The sequence below is a fragment of the Heterocephalus glaber genome, unplaced genomic scaffold (assembly GCF_053883595.1).
Source record: "Heterocephalus glaber isolate CG9 unplaced genomic scaffold, H.glaber_assembly_v1.0 deba00001472, whole genome shotgun sequence".
NCBI classification, from domain to species: Eukaryota; Metazoa; Chordata; class Mammalia; order Rodentia; family Bathyergidae; genus Heterocephalus; species Heterocephalus glaber.
This window is the reverse complement of record NW_028258315.1, coordinates 54064852-54083922: the sequence shown is the minus strand read 5'-3', so window position 1 is coordinate 54083922 and position 19071 is coordinate 54064852. Positions and strand designations below refer to the sequence as shown.

Below are 19071 nucleotides of genomic sequence, written 5' to 3'. Positions count from 1 at the left end.
AAAAAATAAACTCTATAAAATTAGAGGACAGTGTACCACATAGCGAATGCTATCAAGTTAATTAAAATTAACATGTGAAATCTAATTTATAAGCAAATATTTCTGGTTATGTTTGGGTTTTCCCTTTCTCTCCCCCCCCCCTTTTTGTCTCTCTCTTTCTCTCCCTCTCTCTCTCATTGGAACTAGTCCCATTGAGGTCCTGCATATATCTCATTGTTTTCCCTCATTTATGCAGTCAACATTCTTTGAGCACCTACTTTGTGACTGGTACTCAGCTAAGGACTAGTGATACAAAACTACACGATACACAGAAATAATCAACTAACAATTAAGCAAATGAATCCCCACACATAGATACTATGGTGAATACTAAGAACGTGAACTAGGTTGAATAGGGTCCCTCCTCCCAAACTCATGTCCATCTGCAACCTGAGATCTAACACTATTGAAATCAATTGCACCCAATCACAGGGCACTTAATCTAACTATATTGGATAAAGTTGGGCCCCAACTTCATTATGCCTTGGCCTTATAAGAGGGGCAAGACTTGGACACAGAGGCAGACAAAGGGAAGAACATTAACTGAAAACAGGGGCAAAGATCTGAACAATGGCTGGTGACAACCTACCACTGAAATCTGGAAACCAGAAATAATCCTCCTCTTGAGCCTTCCAAGAGACTATAACCTTGACAAGATCTTGAGTTCAGATCAATAGGGTCAAGAACTACGAGAGGGTCAATTTCTGTCGCTTAAGCGAACTGATTTGTAGTACAGTACCTTGGTATAACAGCCCTACTGTAACCCCCAATATGGACCAAAACTGCAGAAGAAAATTCAATAGGAGATGTTAAGATAGAATAGGAAAAACAGTAATAGTTGACTTTGAGGAATACCTTGAGTGTAAGTCAGCACTATGAGGAAGACAGGGGCATAAAGAATTCTAGGCATAGGAAATAGGAAGATCTAGGGCCAAGAAGGAACTTGAGAAACTTAAAGGAAGGCAGGAGGGGCTGGAAGAGAGGTAGACAAAGACCAAGATTAAGGTGGACAGGAGATAGATAATTTCATCTATTTCTTAAGCACAAGAAATATCCACTCAAGCGAAGATGAAAAACACATAATAGCTATAGTTTATGATAGGTAATAATAAACACTAAGGAATATACATAAGAATATTTCCCTAGAAGCAAAACCTGAGAGTGAGATTCTCATACAAGAAGTTCATTAAGAGAGTGCTCTCCAGAGAAAAAGAAAAACCAAACGTGGTTTTAGCTGGTGTCTAGGTTCAGTCTGATCCCAAAGGAAGGAAGGAGTTCAAATTGCATGAGGAAATCCCTGTTGCCTTCAGGCCAAATGGCTGAGATTGTGTGTCCTCTACACTTGCTAGTCATTGGCTATGGGTCAAGTGGTGTGACATCCTTCCCAATCCGCTTCCTGGCAAGCATCTCTAAATGCCCAAGAGCAATCCTATGAATGAGAATATGAATAGGAGCCTTTGGCAGGAGCACCTCTAAAATTGATCTCAAAGATCTGGAAAAGACAAAAGGGCATTAGCTGCAGATGTGCAAATAGGAACTGGCAGGAAGGGTTTCAGCTTATTTTTAGAAAGAAAGAATAATAAGGGTTAAGACTCTCCTATTACAATCAACTTTCTGATTGACCACACACAATTAATATGGGGGAAACAGCCAGATCCAGAGTGGAGTCTTTGTAGGCAGTCTCTAACTTTCCTCCTTACACAATCCTTGCTACATTAGGTTTCTATCAAAAAGATATAGAAGAGTGATAAGAAACTGTATTTTCCTCCTTGCTGTAAGTTCTCAAAACTTGAATCAATGACAAGAATGTTTCCTTTAATATTGAGAGTAGATATTAGTTCAAACAGCATGGTGGTTATTCACAGACAAGTTATGTACACTAAGAAAAATAGAATATTGAACACATTACCCTCATTGTTCTGTCACTATCCCAGTCCTGCTATCCTCAAGTATTGCAATACTTCTTGAAATTTCACTTCAGTGAGTCTTCACAGCAATTATTTTGTTCCCTTAACTCATTATCACTGGCAATTATTTATCATCCACCAGGAATCAAAATTCAAGGGTAAGGGAGTTGCAGGAAATCAAGGATAATTTTATTGAAATATTTTCCCAAAGTGAGAATCTGGGTAGTAGTATTCCTGATATGCAACTATGTCTATAATATACTAAAATAAAAATTGAAATCATTGCATTAGAAAGTTTATCTTCTGGATTTACTAATGTGCTCAAAATATTGAAACAATTTTTCAAAAGAGACATTCTCTGAGGATACAGACACACACATATATATATATACACATATATGTATATATGTGTGTATATATACATATATGTATATATGTGTGTATATATACACATATATGTATATATGTGTATATATACATATATGTATACATATGTATATATATACATATATATACATATATGTATATATATATATGAGCATAGAGAGAGAAAAAGACAGAGAGACAGAGACAGTGACACATGTCAAAATCCTATGACCTTTGTCTGAGGAACAGCAGGTAAAGGTTTTTTCCCACATTATGGGTTGTCTCTTCACACTGCTGGTGGTTTCTCTTGTTGTGCAGAAGCTTTTTAAAAAGAAGAGATCCCACTTGTTGATTGTTTGTGCTAGTTCATGGGCAACTGAGGTTTTATTCATAAAATCTTTTCCTACACCAATGTCTTCAAGAGTTCTACCTAACCTCTGTTCCAGCCGATTCACCATTGCTGTTTTAATATTTAGATATTTAATCCATTTCAATTTTAGTTTGGTGCATGGTGAGAGATATAGGTCTAGTTTTAATCATTGGCAAGTTGAAACCCTGTTTTTCCAGCACCATTTATTACAGAGGCTATCTTTCCTTCAATGAGGGTGTTTGGCTCCTTTATCGAAGATGAGATGGCTGAGTGTGTCTGGAGTTGTTTCTGCATCTTCTAATCTGTTGCACTGGTCCTCAGGTCTGTTTTTTTGCCAGTACCATGCTGTTTTTATCACAGTAGCTTTGTAGTATAGTTTCAAATTGGGGATTGTGATACCCCCTGCCATGTTTCTGTTACCTAGACTTGGTTTTGCTATTCTGGGCCTCTTCTTGTTCCAAATGAATTTTTGGATTGTTTTCACAAGGTCCATAAAGTATGCTGCTGGGATTTCAATTGTGATTGCATTGAATCTATATAGCAGTTTTGGTAGTATGGACATTTTCACTATATTGATCCTTCATACCCAGGAGCAGGGAATGTCTTTCCATTTTCTGATATCATCGTCAATCTCTCTTTTCAAAGTGCTATAATTTTCACAGAAGAGCTCTGTGATTTCATTTATTAGGTTGATTCCTAGGTATTTCAGTTTTGTGGATGCTATTGTAAAAGGAATTGTTTGCCCTATTTGTCTCTCAGTGAGTCTGTATTACCTCGAATCTATAAAGAACTTAAAAAAATCAGACCTCCCAAATTTAAAGACCCAATCCAAAAATGGGCATGTGAAATGAGCAGACGTTTCTCAGACAAAGAAGTAGAAATATCAAATAAACATATGAAAAAATGTTCAACACCACTGGTCATTTGAGAGATGCAGATGAAAACAATACTGAGATTCCACCTCACTCCAGAAAGAATGGCTGCTATCATGAAATCAACCAATAACAAATGCTGGCGGGGCTGTGGGGAAAGAGAAACCCTGCTCCACTGCTGGTGGGAGTGTAGACTGGTGCAAGCACTGTGGAAATCCGTATGGAGATACCTCAAAGAACTAGGACTGGAAGTCCCATTTGACCCAGCTATTACTCTGCTGGGGATCTTCCCCAAAGAATTAAAAGAATCATACCACAGTGATATATGTGCACCCATGTTCATAGCAAGCAGCACAATTTGTAATAGCTAAAACTTGGAAGCAGCCCAAATGCCCATCAACTGGAGACTGGATAAAGAAAATGTGGGTTTTTTTATTAAAAGGGAGTAATAGCCATAAAAAATGTGAAATTAGAGACTTTTATAGCTAAAAGGATGCACATTGAGGCCATACTCTTATGTGAAATAAGCAGGACACACATGTAAATACCAAATAGTTTCTCTAGTGTGAGAAACTGAAAGTGTAAATCAGGACTAAAAGTTATAATAGATAATATGAAATAGGAAGACAAGGGGCAAAGGGGAAGGGAAAATGGGAGGGGTAGGGGCAAGGAAAGAAGGGAACGGAATTATTATGAGAAAATGAAAAAAATGGAAACAAAGTCTTTGTAAATAGGGATGGATGTAGAGGTTGAAGGGAGGGCAGGGGAAGGGGAAAAATAAGAAATAAGAGAGATTATGTAAAGATGCAAATTTCCAATGATGAATATCATTATATTATATACCTAAAATGTACCAATAAAATAATATTAAAAAGAAACCTATGACACAAGAAACTATACCAAGTAAAGAATCCCAGTGCCCCCAAGATTGGACTGTTTACTTCTTAGAAATAACGACTGAAATATGTTGATTCTTAGCATGATTGCTTGTTATCCATTGAAGCCAAGGGGACTTTTGGGCTTAGATCAATAGCAAATTGGAGGAAAATAAAAATTGAGGGATTTATTTCTTAAAGTCACATTAACTGTTATTGACTTCAATGACTGCAGGGCATTGTCTGTAACTACTTAATCTCATGTGATATTTTCCCCCTATTTAATGGGAGAAATTTTTCAGCAGAATAGCTAACTACAATTATTTTTCCATTAATATCAACTGTTCTTTGTGCTACAACTATGTTACTGGCAGTTTTCACCTTCCAACAATAATTTATAGTTATTTTAAGACAAGCACTTACAAAGTACTTCTTAAAGTTAAATTCTTACCAAATAAATTTCATTTATTTCAGAATGTTCTCAAAGATTAGAAGTATGATTGATTGTAATGTGTTTATCAGCACTATCTTTATATGCTTCTGCTTGTATATTTCATATTAAATCATGGGCTGCATGGAGATTGTAAATCACTTTTGTTGCAAAAATTAACACAGCCTATTAACTTTTGATATTTAAATATTTAAAATGTATCATTGTGAGAACTATTTGGATGGAACACACCAAAATTTGTCTAATGAGAACATATAAAGCCATATATGCAATGAAAAATAGGCTATTAATTCTGTAACAGCCTACAGAAGTAAGAAGCTTAGGTAAATTATTTTTAATCACTATTCAAATATTTAGTTCTAGTTTTATTTGTTTATAAAATGTAGTAGCATCTGTAGGATAAATCTATTTTTTTCATTTTGAGAGAAATAGTAGGGTCATTTTATAGTTTTGCCTGTATTATTTAAGAAGTTTTGAAGCCCTAGACATTCTGTTTTGACTAAATTTACTTGAACTGACCGAAATAAAAAATTACATTAGTTCCCTAAATTCATGTGGTCTAATCATGTTAAGTACTAATATTATAACAGCCTATTCCTCAGAAAATATTAGAAAGCCTGTAATAAATATAATTATGCAAAATTTTCAGTTAAATTTTTATATTAAACATAAATACTAAAATGAGCTTATTTGGCATCTTTATGGAGAAGCAAAACAGTAGTTAAGATACTGGGACTAGAGCTCTCAATTTCAGTATAAACCCTTGCTCCAACATTTATTTATTTTATCACTTTACTCAAGGTATTAAAGCTCTCAGTTTTAGCACCTTCATTTAAAATATGATGGCTGTTATGGAGATTAAGTGATGCATTGGATATACTGTATTTGGCCCTGTATCTGACATATAAGTTGTCATTTAATGTTAGCTATTATTAGTAAAAGTTTATGTAGTATCCACTATAGAATAAATATATGTCCCAATAGCTAATAACCAGGAGACTGTACACAAGTTAATACATCTAGCTTATAAACGATAATTTTCCAGTAAAGGTAATACAATAAAATATAAATAATTTGACGTTTAAGTAACTTACTCCATAAGAAGCAATACTTCGTTCATTTTTCCAATAATTTATCATCTTTAACTCTGACTTTGTCTTCTTGAGCATCTCTGTGAGACTCCTGACACACTCTGGATACAACTTATTTCATCATATTAATTCATTACATTAATACTTGATATTACTCAGAACCATGAATGTAGAGCAGAACATTTCACTAAAGTATAGCAAGCATACAGAAATTAGGCAACTTAGTGAATTTCAGTGCACTTATTTTTTTTAGCAGATTGAATATTCCCATATACCTACCGTGCAGTACAGGAATTTACTTTAACTCTCACCTCAGAAGGCTCTTCCACACCATCACACCATCTCCTTCCTCTTCACAAGCCCCTTAAATTAACTAATATTAATTCTTTCATCATCAATTAATTTCACATGCTTTTCACATTCATATAACTGAAAACACTTAGTCTATACCCCTTTCTTTCTGGCTTAAGTCATCCACTTTCATAGAGCACAAAATCTAGTACACAAGACAAATATAAAACAAAAAGTCAAGTGGATGAGTTCATAATTATGGAAAAGGTAAGTTCCCTGAGTAAAAGGTTCATGCTTCTAAAACATCATAGAGTAAGTTTGGATATTCTCAACCACAAGTTACAAACAATCTGCCCACAGGAAGTAAGCCAAAGCTCTTATTGAAGGAATGTATAATAGTTAACTAGAAAAAGAGAAGCCAGCATGACTTTCCATTTATAAGAGAGAGCATGTGCTTAGGCACTCATGATGAAGGGAAGAGGAGCTCCATGCAGGACTGGCGGGGAGTGGTGAGCAATGATACTGGAGAGGCAGGAAGAGATGGGTTCATACTCAGCTGCTGGACACTGTTAGTATTTAGAATTGTTTCCTAAGAATAAAATATCATGGAGAAAGACTTTAATATATTGGTGGAAAGAGGTACAACAAAGTCACTACACAGGGAAGAGATTGGATGACAGCCAGCAAAAATGCAAAGAACAGAATGACAGAAGTCCCAAACCCAGAGGATACCATCTTGGACAAGGATGACTGGAACGGAGATGGCAAGAAGCTGTTTGATTAAAATGATGTGTAGTGAGTAAAATTTGCAGCACTCAGTAAGCAATCAGATGAGGGGTTAATAAAAAAGACATAGATGACCCCAGACTTTTGGTTGGCTCAACAAATAGGTAGATGACTGGTTAATCCTGGGAATAAAATCATCCTAGCTGTTGATGTAGCTAAGTCTAATGTAGTGCTTTAAAAAAAATATATATATATATATGGTTTATATATATATATATGGTTTATATATATATATATATATATGGTTTATATATATATATATGGTTTTTTTATGTCCTGGAGCCAAATGCAAGAGCAAATTGACTAAACTGTTTTTGTCACCTTTGGAAATGCTGACTCTCCTCCTGACACTGCCCCAGATGCTGCCAACATTTCTTGAGCCCTGGCATCCATCTCAAATTTTCAATTTTTAAAAAGAAATTATTGATTGTGTATTTCAGCAGGAAACACATTTTTGGAGGTGTTTAAAGAAAACATCTGTTGTATGTGCATATGAAATAGATCAATGGCAATCACCCACACACTATCTACTGATCATTTTGAATGTCACTGAGCTATCATTATGAATTTCTTCTCATTTCATTTCCTACCATTACAGATACAAATTTTATAAATTTGTTCTGGGTTTAGTTTATTATCATAACCCTAATAAAAACATTTCATCTACATGAAGCTGTCTCAGAGTTGTCTATGCGTGTTTTGTTTCAATATAACTGTACGTAAGAGATGCTTTACTGACTATATATTCATTAGCAAAAATGTGTCTCATTCATACATATACAATTTGGAATTCATTTAGTATACAAGTTATCATGTTTAACCTGTGATTGATTCATATATGTTTCTTTTCAGAAAGCAGATTTTAGATGACTAAATAAAATGTGTTTTTAAAAACTAGAAGTGTTTGAGAAAGGAAGAGCCAAAAATATATCATTACTTTTCTCTACTTAAATCCATTTTTATTTCTTAAATTAACTTTGTATATCACCACCAGATTTATTTTTCTAAAAATACACCCTGTGTTACATCGTGGGTTTAAAAGACAAATATTGTTCTCTATTACAAACTGAATGGAACTGCTTTATATTTAAGTCCTTTCGTGAACTTTCCTCACCCTCAAAACACCACTTCATTTCTCTGCTTCCAGCAGCCAGGCTCTACCATATCAGCTAAATCTATTTAATTTCCCTTTCTCCTTCAAACCTTAAACTTTTGTGCATGTTCCCTCCACTCCCAACATCTCTTTAAAAAGCCACCACTTTTATAAATATTACCCATGCCTCACAGCTAAGGTTAAATTCTAACTCTTCCATTACATTTTCTGTAATTGTTTCAGTTCACAATTGTGCACTTTTTAAGTTATAGTCATTAAACACATTACCAATGTTAGTTAGCTTAGGTAATTAATTAACTGCATTTCAAGGTAACATGTTTATCATTAATAGACATTATGTTAATAGGTATGATATTCTCTACAAAAGAGACCCTTTACTTCTACAGTTAGGTGTTTGTACCAAAATGCTGCCCATGTAGATTCCCAGTAGAGAAGGTCAACGGTTAATTGACTGATTGATTAGAACATTCTGTCATGTTTATTAACATAATTCAGTAATTTGGCTACATTATTGTTTTCAAAGTTGTAAGGGCCCTTAAGGATGTAAAATGTTCCATTTATATTGTCTGATATTTCCTTATAATCCTGTCATGTAATTTTGCAGCTGTTAGAGAGAAAGCCAAGAATGAAAACCACTGAGCCATTTGAAAATTCAGTTATTGAAAGAAAAAGGTGCAGGGATTAGTCACACTCTTACCGCAACTCTGAAGCAGCATATGGCTGAATGTTTCCTTATAAAGTCCGCTCACTGGATTTTGCAACTGAATATAAGCACCACAAATGAACACCAAGATGACATCCAATAATCACCACTAAAAATTTTAAGACTATGTAGGATTCTAACCTCTGAGAACTAAATATCAATTCAGGAATATATATATGTGTGTGTGTGTGTGTGTGTGTGTGTGTGTGTGTGTGTGTGTATGAATGATATTGTATGCATTTTAGAAGATATTTGCCATTCACATTAAGATATTTATGGCATAGCTATCTATATAATATATACATTTATGTGTTCAATAATTACATACTGAATATGTGGCATGAGCTAAAGCAAAATTAAAATGACTGAAAAAAATTTCTTTTTGAATTAGTGTCTAAATATATACTATAGCCTGTTCTTGAACTCGCTATGTAGCCCATGCTGGCCTCAAACTCAGGACAACCTTCCTGACTCAGCCTCCTGAATGCTGGGATTACAGGCATGTGCCACCATGCCCAGCCAAGTCTGAAAACTTTGTGAACAAACAAAGCCAATTAGGTAATAAAAATAGCCTTAACCTTGAATAAAATGAAAATCTAAGTGCCTTAGTTACTTTTACTAGTTACTGAGACAAAATACTCGGACATTGAAAGTTAAAGGAGGAAAGGTTTATTTAGCTTACAGTTTGTAGAGGTTTCAGTAGATAGCTGGCTGGCTCAAATAGCAGGGTGGCATGGCAAAGGGGCATTGCAGAGGAGAAACAGTTCATAGCAGGCAGAAGACAGCAAAAGCAAGCAGCAATCAGGGACCCTCTTTCTATCCCTTATTGTATCCAGGCTATCTGCCCTTAGGGAGGGTAGCACTCACACCCCAGGTGGGGCACCCTTAATCCTATCCAGAACTATGCCAAACCAGTGGGCTCTTGTAGCATATCACACACCCTTGATCCCAGCATCACACACTCTAGATCCAGCCACTTTTGAAAAAGCCCCACCTATGACCACATGAGGCTTTGGGGACATCTAAACCCAAGCCATAGCATTAAGTAAAACTTAACTTGTATCATTTCTGATAAATGCTTACAAAAGACAAAACCAAATCTTATCATCAGCCAATCATATGTAACTTACTAAAATGTGGAAATATGACTAGGGACTTTCAAAAAGATAACCAAAAGAAGGAATTTGTAAGTGCAACCAGTCAAATAATTTCTTTGCTTCCTCATTCACCTTATAAATATTTGTCTCTGATACTCTGTCGTTGGAACACTAAACATCTTTCCACTTGGGGTTTCCCAGCTTGTGAACTTCTTATCCAAATAAACTCTTTACAACTTTCTTGTGCCTCAATTTTTTGTCTTTTTTGCATGTAACAGAAGCAGTGCAAGTTGCTAGAGATACGACAGTGTAAGAAAGATCGTAACAGTGGAACTTATAGAAGAGATGTGCAGAGAGATACATAGTAAAGTTGTAAATACAAAAATGATAAATTGGGCTTTTGTTATTTATGGGGGGGAAAAACACATGTTATCATAGAAAATTACAGGGAGAATCTGCTCAAAGTATTCTCTAAGAAAACAAAATTGAGCCCAAGGAATAAGGTGCTCACCATGTGGAGTCCATTTTTAAAATTTTCTTTACTAAATACATTATTAGCAATTATGAGACATGAAACAAAATATTTTCTGAGATCATAGCCTGCTCTATGGTCCCAGATTAAATCCACTTCAACAGGATACTGTGATGTCCATGGCTGAGTTTCTGTTGTTTTCCAATCATGCTTATGAAAACCCTAGGACTTCAAAAGATGCCTCAAAGATCAAATATTTACAGATTTCCAATAAAATCTTTGCAAAACAAGATGAAATCAAACTGCAAATAGCATTAGTCTCACAAAACATATTTCTTATGAAGATAGAGAATGAGATATATAGGAAAGAAAAGAACAACTATTTATCCTTTAAAATTGAATTAATAAAAATATTTTACACCAATTTATTCTCTAGAAAATATAGAGAAGACATATTTTTCCTTCTTCTTTTGGTAATAAGTTCATCTCTAAAAACTAGAAATCGTTTCTTGCTTCACATGAGCTCTTAGGAAACATGCTTTCTTCCAATGAATTTTTCATAAATGACTTTAAAGCATTGTACCTGGATAATAAAAAATGCAAATCAACTTACTGTCTAAACCAACAAGTTATAATATTTTCCATTATTGCTTTATACTACTGTCAGTGTTTTCATGAAAAGACTTACCTAAATTAAAGTTCTGATAATCAATCACACTTTAAATGCACAGGGAGAATTTGTTATTTAAAGTACCTTCTCAGAATGAACTGTAGAACTAATAATTTTTGGTGGTAACACAATATTTTACTGCTTTCACTATTATATAAATCTGTCTCTAACTTGACAAATGGGCTTAAAGTGAGGTGCACTTGGACAAAGCAAATGTTAAAAACATCTTTCTGTGTATCTAGGAAGATAGCATCAGTTAAAACTGTGAAAGTGTTATTTATCCTTGCTAGTATAATCATTCCATGTGTTAGTCAGCTTTCTATCTCTATTACAAATACCCAGATAATTTACTTAATAAGACAAGTGGTTTATTTGGCTCCCAGTTTTGAGGTTCTTGTTCATGATTCAGCTACCCATTGATTTTAGGTCTCTAATTAAGGGGAAAGTACATCATTGCAGGAGTATGAGGCATGGGAAATCCATTTGGCTCCTGGCCAGGATGCAAAAGAGAGGAAGATGAAGGAGCTAGACTCCTAATATGCTCTTCAAGAGTACTTCTTCCAAAGACTTGAAGACTTTCCATTATACTGCTTCCTAAAGTTTCTATGGGTCCCAAATAGCATCGAGCCAGTGACTAAGACTTTAACACATTGACCTTTGGTGGACATTTCAGATCCAAACTACGGTACTCCAAAGACATTATACAAAGATGGCTGTGTCAATGCTGATACTGGCCAAAGCTCATCAGTAATGCACCTCCAGTTGGGCAAGTTAAAGACATAAGACTTCAATAAGAGTGCCTTAGGAAGGAGTTGTTAAGGTGATTTTAGGTAGAGTTCAAAGGAGGAGAGCTGTGCTCTGGGTTGGTTACTCTCAGAAAGTGGGAGTGCTTTACACTTTGGATATTGGAATACATCTTATTTACAGAAGGAAAGATTAGACCCTAAAGCTGTGACAGGTGGGAAAGCAGAAATCATTCATATTAGATGAAACAGGTGGGTGTTTAGTTTGTTTATGGCTTGGGAAACATTCACATATATTCAGTTTTCACACATGATTGTGAAGTAGTCTTGTTTTTGTCTTGTTCTTTTGTGTTCATATAATGTGCTAAGGTCCTGACATTGACAACAGGCCAGAGGATAGAACATCAAGTTCTTGCTGGGCAGCTCCTAGATGGCAGGGAATACTTTTTTCTTTCTCACTGTAAATGTGTTAAAACTTCTGGATAGCATTTTACTGAAAACATTTTGCACCATTGTCAAATTTAAATCACCACATCTGCATGTTTAATTTACCTAAATCGACCTCTCAGTATGTCTCCAACTGTTTTAATGGTTTAATTCAATAAATTTGAACTCATGCTATGCATGAGCACCCATATATTCTTACTTTTTCAAGACATCCTAATTTTAAATATGTTGGATCTGTTTTGTGTATATCCCTATTTTTCAATTTGTAGGTTTTAAATTGCCATCACTCTAATTACGTAGGCAGTAAGTCACTAGGCACCTTACTTCACAAATTATCAAAAATTTGACGTCAGAATCCTTATTGCTGTTAGTGTACACCACCTTCTTGTCCTATTTTAAACAACATGAGTGTTCAGTGTATAGCACCATGTTATTTATTTAATACTTATCAATTTATGTTTATTGAGTGCCATGTGACATGTACTATGCTGAGCAATTTTCATCGAATACATGATTTAGGCTGAACAGTTCTGTCAACCCAGTTTCAGTGATAAACATTATGAGTTAGAGACACTGTATGTTGTATCAACCCAAAAAAGAGATAAATTGATTTGATAAAAGAAAGGGACAAATTTGAGCACTGTCTAATTCCTGAAATCATGTCCTTAAGCACTATAAAGAACTAGACTATGTAATCTTGACAAAGTGTAAGGTTTTAAATCCTATTTCTCAATTCCAATATCTTAAATTTCCACATAAAAAGTTGTAAATAACAGACACCATAAAATTTGAAGAGTTCAGAGCAAATAGGAAATATGATTGAAATAGGTTACTTAAAAGTGTTCCAAGAGGAAAGAATTGCAATAGATTTTAGTGCATAATTTTGATTTGGAAAGATGGTGGAAAGAATATTTCATACAGAGAATGAGAAATTATGGAGTAGGAAATAGTTTCTATTGGGGAACTCAGCTAGAATATTTTAAGTAGAATCAGTAGCAGAAAATGTAGGCTAAATAAAGTGTCTAAAACATAAAATGAGGTCATTAACAGAAGACAGTACACAAAAGCATTTAAATATTTTCCAGTAAATAAGAGTACAAAGTGTTTGTGTGTGTTTTCCTTTTAATCAGAAGACAAATATGAGGAAAAGAGTATATTAAGAAGATTAACCTCATTTTTATATACAAATCAGATTTTAGTTTGCACAATTCATGTGCATGTAGTCGATGTCAACTTCCAAATATTTGACATAGAGTAAACATCTCTAAAAAAGCTTACTCAAGATAACAGTGATAGCCAAGAGGCCAAAGAACCTAAGGGAAAAACATCTACAAAAGAAAATTCACTGGGCCAGGGATTTAGCTCAGTGGTTCCGGTGCCTGCCTCGCAAGCACCAGGTCCAGAGTTTGATACCCGGTACCAAAAAAAAAAAAGAAAAGAAAATTCACTGTCAGAGAGAGAGAGACAGAGACAGAGACAGAGACAGAGACAGAGGGAGGGAGAAAGACAGCAGCCTAAGTGATAGTTTTGACAGGTGATTTCCAAAGTGTTTTCCTCAGACCAGCTGCATCAGCATCCCCCTGTAAACCAGTTAGATTATCAGATCAACAGATTAACAGGCCCTACACCAGTTCTGCTGCATGACAGTCCCCAGTGGTGTGGTTCAGTGTTATTTAAGAGCATCTTATACTTGGAGACCCACTGCTCCATACATTGCTATTACAGCAATAATCAGTATCTGTGGCACAGGGGTCAGCTCGCAGCACATTACAAATGCAGAGCCTCAGACCCCAGCTTCAGATGTATTATATCATATGTCTGCCTGTTAACCAAGTCCCAGTGATTCATGATATGCGAAACCTCAGAAAACAGCAACTCAAAACGTGTACTATGATATATATGTTCTAGAGACTGGTTTGTGAGGAAGGTCTTCAGTAAGTAGGTCAAGACAGCTAATAAGTCAGGATTGCTCCCACTGTGTCCATTCTAGACCACCTGTATTGTCTCTCAGCTTCTCTTCCTTCCCTACGCTTGAAGTCTATTCTGATACTGCAGTGACATCTTCCATGCACCTAATTCAAGAAAAAGTAGTAAGCATACATTCCTCTGTTGATATGGACATCTCAATATCTTAATTTTTATGTCTTACATACTCAGTCACTATGTAATTAAATATTCCTCTTCTTGGCTAGAATTCCATATTACTCATATTATTTTAGAAATATTGGTCAGCTTGCTCTCTTCTTCACACAGAGACATGAAAGTCGAGTCTTTGGCAGACGATTCAGCAATATGTATTAATAGAAACAGAAGTATAGAGAACCTTGAATATTTTACTGTCTTACAAAATACGTATTGGTCCTAGAATTCAGTAGTTCCGTGATCCCAAAACGATTCAATTTTGTGGCCAAATGCAGATTTCTTACATTTTCTTCTGGTGATACCATAGTACTGCATACTACTACCATAGACTACTACCACATTTAGTTTATAAATCATTATCCTTGGATGATCGACCTATCATTGACATAAATCATCATTACCTGCCTTTTTATATTTGTCTCAGATCTATACTTACAGTTAAAAAACTTATTTTCACTCTTGCTGAAGTCATCTAATGACTTCTGAACTTTGATAACTTTCAAAATGAATTCCTCTCTCTTGCTTATCATTTGAAAAATATCCACAGCATTACATCTTACCCTTGCTAATTATTCACTCTGATCCTGTTCTAATTTCTTAGGAAGTAAATGAATCTTATTATATTATGTGCATCTCACCCTTATAAGCTTAACTACGTGATAACTATATCAATTTAACCCAACTGAACTTCTCTAATTCTTTACTTTTTCCTCTGCCTTAAAGTCAACCAATAGAGAAGGATTTGGATTAATATGATCATTTAAAAATTACTAAAAAATCCAATAACTTTATAGACAAATAGTCGTTCTATTCATATTTTGGAAATAAATATGCAAAGATGCACTTGTTTTCCTAGTCCTGATCAGATAAGTAAAGAAACCAAATGAAAAATTTGTGCAAGTACTTCTAATAATATTTGCTTTAGTTTCCATTATATACACTACAATATTGTGAAGCCATTTATAGTTGGTGTTTCTCTATTCTCCAAGGTTTACTATATCTGGGTCCAGGCAGATTTAGTTACATAATGGCTTCTTAATTAATGACCTGGATTACTGAATCCAGCCACCAAGTTCTTACAAAAGTAAGGATTTTGCCCACTTGTTCTACTATAACAAAATACCTGAAACTAGGTAATTTACAATGAACACATATTAATTTCCTCAAGGTTCTGGAGGCTGAGAAGTGCAAGATCAAGGTGCTAACAAAACTGATGCTTCCAGATCTTCCCTTGAAAACTGCGTGTACTGGAGGAAATTAAGCCTGAATTTTCATGTAGAAGAAGAAGGGCACAGAAAGTCTAGTAGCTTCCTAGGTTCCTTTAATTGGGCACTCATTGATAAATGAAGGTGGAGCCCTCAAAGGTTAATCTAGTAAAGTTCCCTCTTCCTTATATTGTTGCACTGGGTGTTAAATTTCAAACAGTATTTTGAAGCAAACACAAACATTCACACCAAAGCCAACTGTCAGAAATTTCTTCTTCAAAATTAACAATTGAAACATCAAAGAATTGCACTAGAAAACTCTAAAGTGACTGAGCAGAATCTAATTTTACTGCTTTATTCTGGAAGTGAAAAAGAGAAGACAGAAGGAAAGCATTGATGGTCATCTACAAAAAAAAAATTCCAATAGTCTTCATTTCTCTTTTTTTAAGGAACAAAAACTGAATGATAATATGTTAATTATGTAATGTCTAGAATTTGTTCTTTGGGAATTGGATTGGTAAATTCAAATTTCTGTCGAACATTAAAACTTTGGGATGTGGCCAAGAAACACAAGTAGCTGTTAATATATGATGTAATTAACCTAAACTATTTGTGCACTCCTTCAAATAGATACCTCTCAAATGCCAGGCATTGTGCTAGGTGCTTGAAGCATGTTAGAGAACAGGGGAGACAGGATCTGTTCTCACAAAATGCATTTCATACTAGACATGCAATTTACTCTATAGAGATAAACAGATACATTAACACTGTAAGTACAGATTGTGATAAAGCTATGAATGGAATAAGCTTACTGGTAGTTAGCCAAAGGGGAAATTAAATCCACATTAATAAGAATGCTTAAACTTTAATTTACATGAGTTGACCAGGAGGGTGTTGAAATAATAGGTTAATTTTCTTGATCCTGTTCTATTTTTGACTTATTTTTACCTTTGATTATCAGTCTAGATAATTACCACTTGAATGACTGAGTAGGAGAATACAAAGAAATCAATGTACATATTTTTATTGTTGCCAAAGTACAATTCCAATATTACACCTACTGAAAACATTTTTGATATAGAGAAACAACAGCCTTTAATGTAATGCAAGCATCCAAAGGGACATCTTAATATCACTAGATCAAAGTATTTTTTTTTCTTTTTTAAGAAAATTTTTTTGTTTCTTGGAAGAGAAGTGTAGTTAGTACACTTATTTTTGACTTCTTGAAAGAGATTTTATGCCATGGAAAAATGGGCCTTGGTTAACACATCTTTATATGATCTTAAATATAATACTTGCATCCAAAGCATAAAAGCAACTAAGTGAATCCCACAGTACAAAGTAGCATAGGTACTTTGGTAGAATAAAACAGAGGCAAATGGATAAATCCTTCTTTAATAAGGTTCATGAATCCTTCACTTAAACTGAGAAAGAAAATGAAAGCAGAGGAGACAAAACATATTAGAGGAACATAGAGGAAACAGCCACATATTTCCCACCAACACATAGAAGCTAAAGTAAAATTGATTAAATGGGAGATTTAGATCTCCAAAACAAGACTCAACAATAAAAATACCCAAGATTTACCTAGAAAATCTCTTGTGTTGCTTTAAATAAAAACCAACAGAATAAAGTAAGATTGCCCCATAGGTCAACCTCAGCTAACAATTTATGTTAAAATACCAACTATGAAAAATATTATGCATTTCTGCCTTTCGTGCAGGAGCACATTACCTTAATCTTTCAAAATCCTATAAAGTTAAACTGTACTGCCAATATTTGTGTTGGTATTGCTTCTTTATTTTGCTTTGTTTTTAACTTTATGAGCACGTTAGGCTTTTGAAAGATAAGTAGTATCAAAAGACACTGTTGGCTTCAATCATTATTATTCAAGTGTCTAAATAGTTATCGTTTATTTGCCTCATACAATAGATGCATCCCAACTAATAATTCCATATATCTTAAGTACAAAAGCTGAACATTGTTGTCACGATTTGTTTTACAATTAGTCTCACAAAATAAGCATAAATTATAATTGAAAAAATAATTTTATCTAAGAAAATACTTAGAGATAGATAATAGAAAAGGGAAGAAGAATAAGAGATGGAGGGGGAAAGGCTGAAAAAAGAATTAAAGTATTATGCACTTTGAAGGTAATTATGAATACAAAAATGTACTAATAAAATGTTTTAAAATAAAAATAAAACATACACATTAGACTGGGCTCGGATCAGGATCAGTACATAATAATAAAGAATAAAAAAAGAAAATGTGCTTTTCCAGTTTACTCAAATCCATATAGATTACTTTTTAATGTAGACTTTATATTTTTGATTCTAAGAGCACATTATAGGGGGCTAAACAGGGAATGCTGGTGCACACCTGTAATCCCAACACTTGAGAGGCTGAGGCAGGAGGATCGCTGTGCATTTGAAGCCAGTCTGTGCTACACAGTGCATTAAAGACCAACCTAAACTACAAAGTGAGATCCCATCTCAAAAGAACCAACAAAACAAAACAAGACGGAGTTCAAGTAAGATTTATCAGAGATATTCTCCACTGAGATACACAAAGTTAACCAGCTATTACCAACTAAACTAATTTCACAAGAGCTCACATAAGGCAATATACTGCTTTCTTTTAACATAACAAAAGGAAAAGACTGAAGAAGGCAGGAAAGTGACCTGGGTGCACTATCTCTCCAACTCCAAGCAGCCAAGGTCTGAATGAGATGCTTCCTGTTTTAGGGAGAGAGAAATAATTCACTCCAGGCCTTTGACTTGAAACACTGAACCAAGTCCACCACTGTGAAAATCAATGCTGGAAAAGCTCCTCAGCCACTATCACCAGGCTACTACTCACAGACTCAGCCATGGTAACTGGGATAGGCCAAGCTGCTGACTTAACAACACATCTACCTCAACTTCAGGCTGCAAAGGAAGGAGCAGTTTGCAAATCAGCCTTGAAGTGGGCTGGATCCACATCACTCTCCTCCATGAGAGTACAAGCCCCTGCAGCTGTGAGATTCAGGTGTGAACTTGCATAACATCAGCATTGGTGTTCAAGGGACAATATTTATTACCCATTTTTCAATTTTGTTCAACACACCTCTCTCCTGGCCAGTGCTCACAGATAGGTCCATGGAATTGCCTAGCACCAGGCAAACACTGAACTCCTGTGGGATGAACTTATGTTTCAAACTGTGCCACTGACAGCTGCAGCATGAGCGTCATGTACCCCTAATTCACCCCTAAGACTATGCAGGTACTTGCAACTGTGAGACTCAGGCATGACCCAGTTTAGTGTCAGCATAGTTGGCCAAGAGACTACCTTCATCAATACTACCCTAACCTCAGGCAGCACAGCATGATACAATACAGCATTCATGAGGGGTAGGTCAGGGTAATAAGCACAAAACTTGCCTTGGAAC

At 35.0% G+C, this 19071-nt stretch overlaps 1 long non-coding RNA gene across 1 annotated transcript in view; it reads right to left on the bottom strand.

Annotated features, from left to right (window-relative positions):
- Positions 1–6593, bottom strand: part of LOC147826364 (uncharacterized) — a 44586-nt gene extending 37993 nt beyond the window's left edge. Inside the window, exon 1 of the long non-coding RNA XR_015439502.1 lies at positions 6283–6593. This is a non-coding gene — a long non-coding RNA (uncharacterized LOC147826364). The remainder of the gene's footprint in view (positions 1–6282) is intronic.
- Between the last annotated feature and the right edge of the window lie 12478 nt (positions 6594–19071).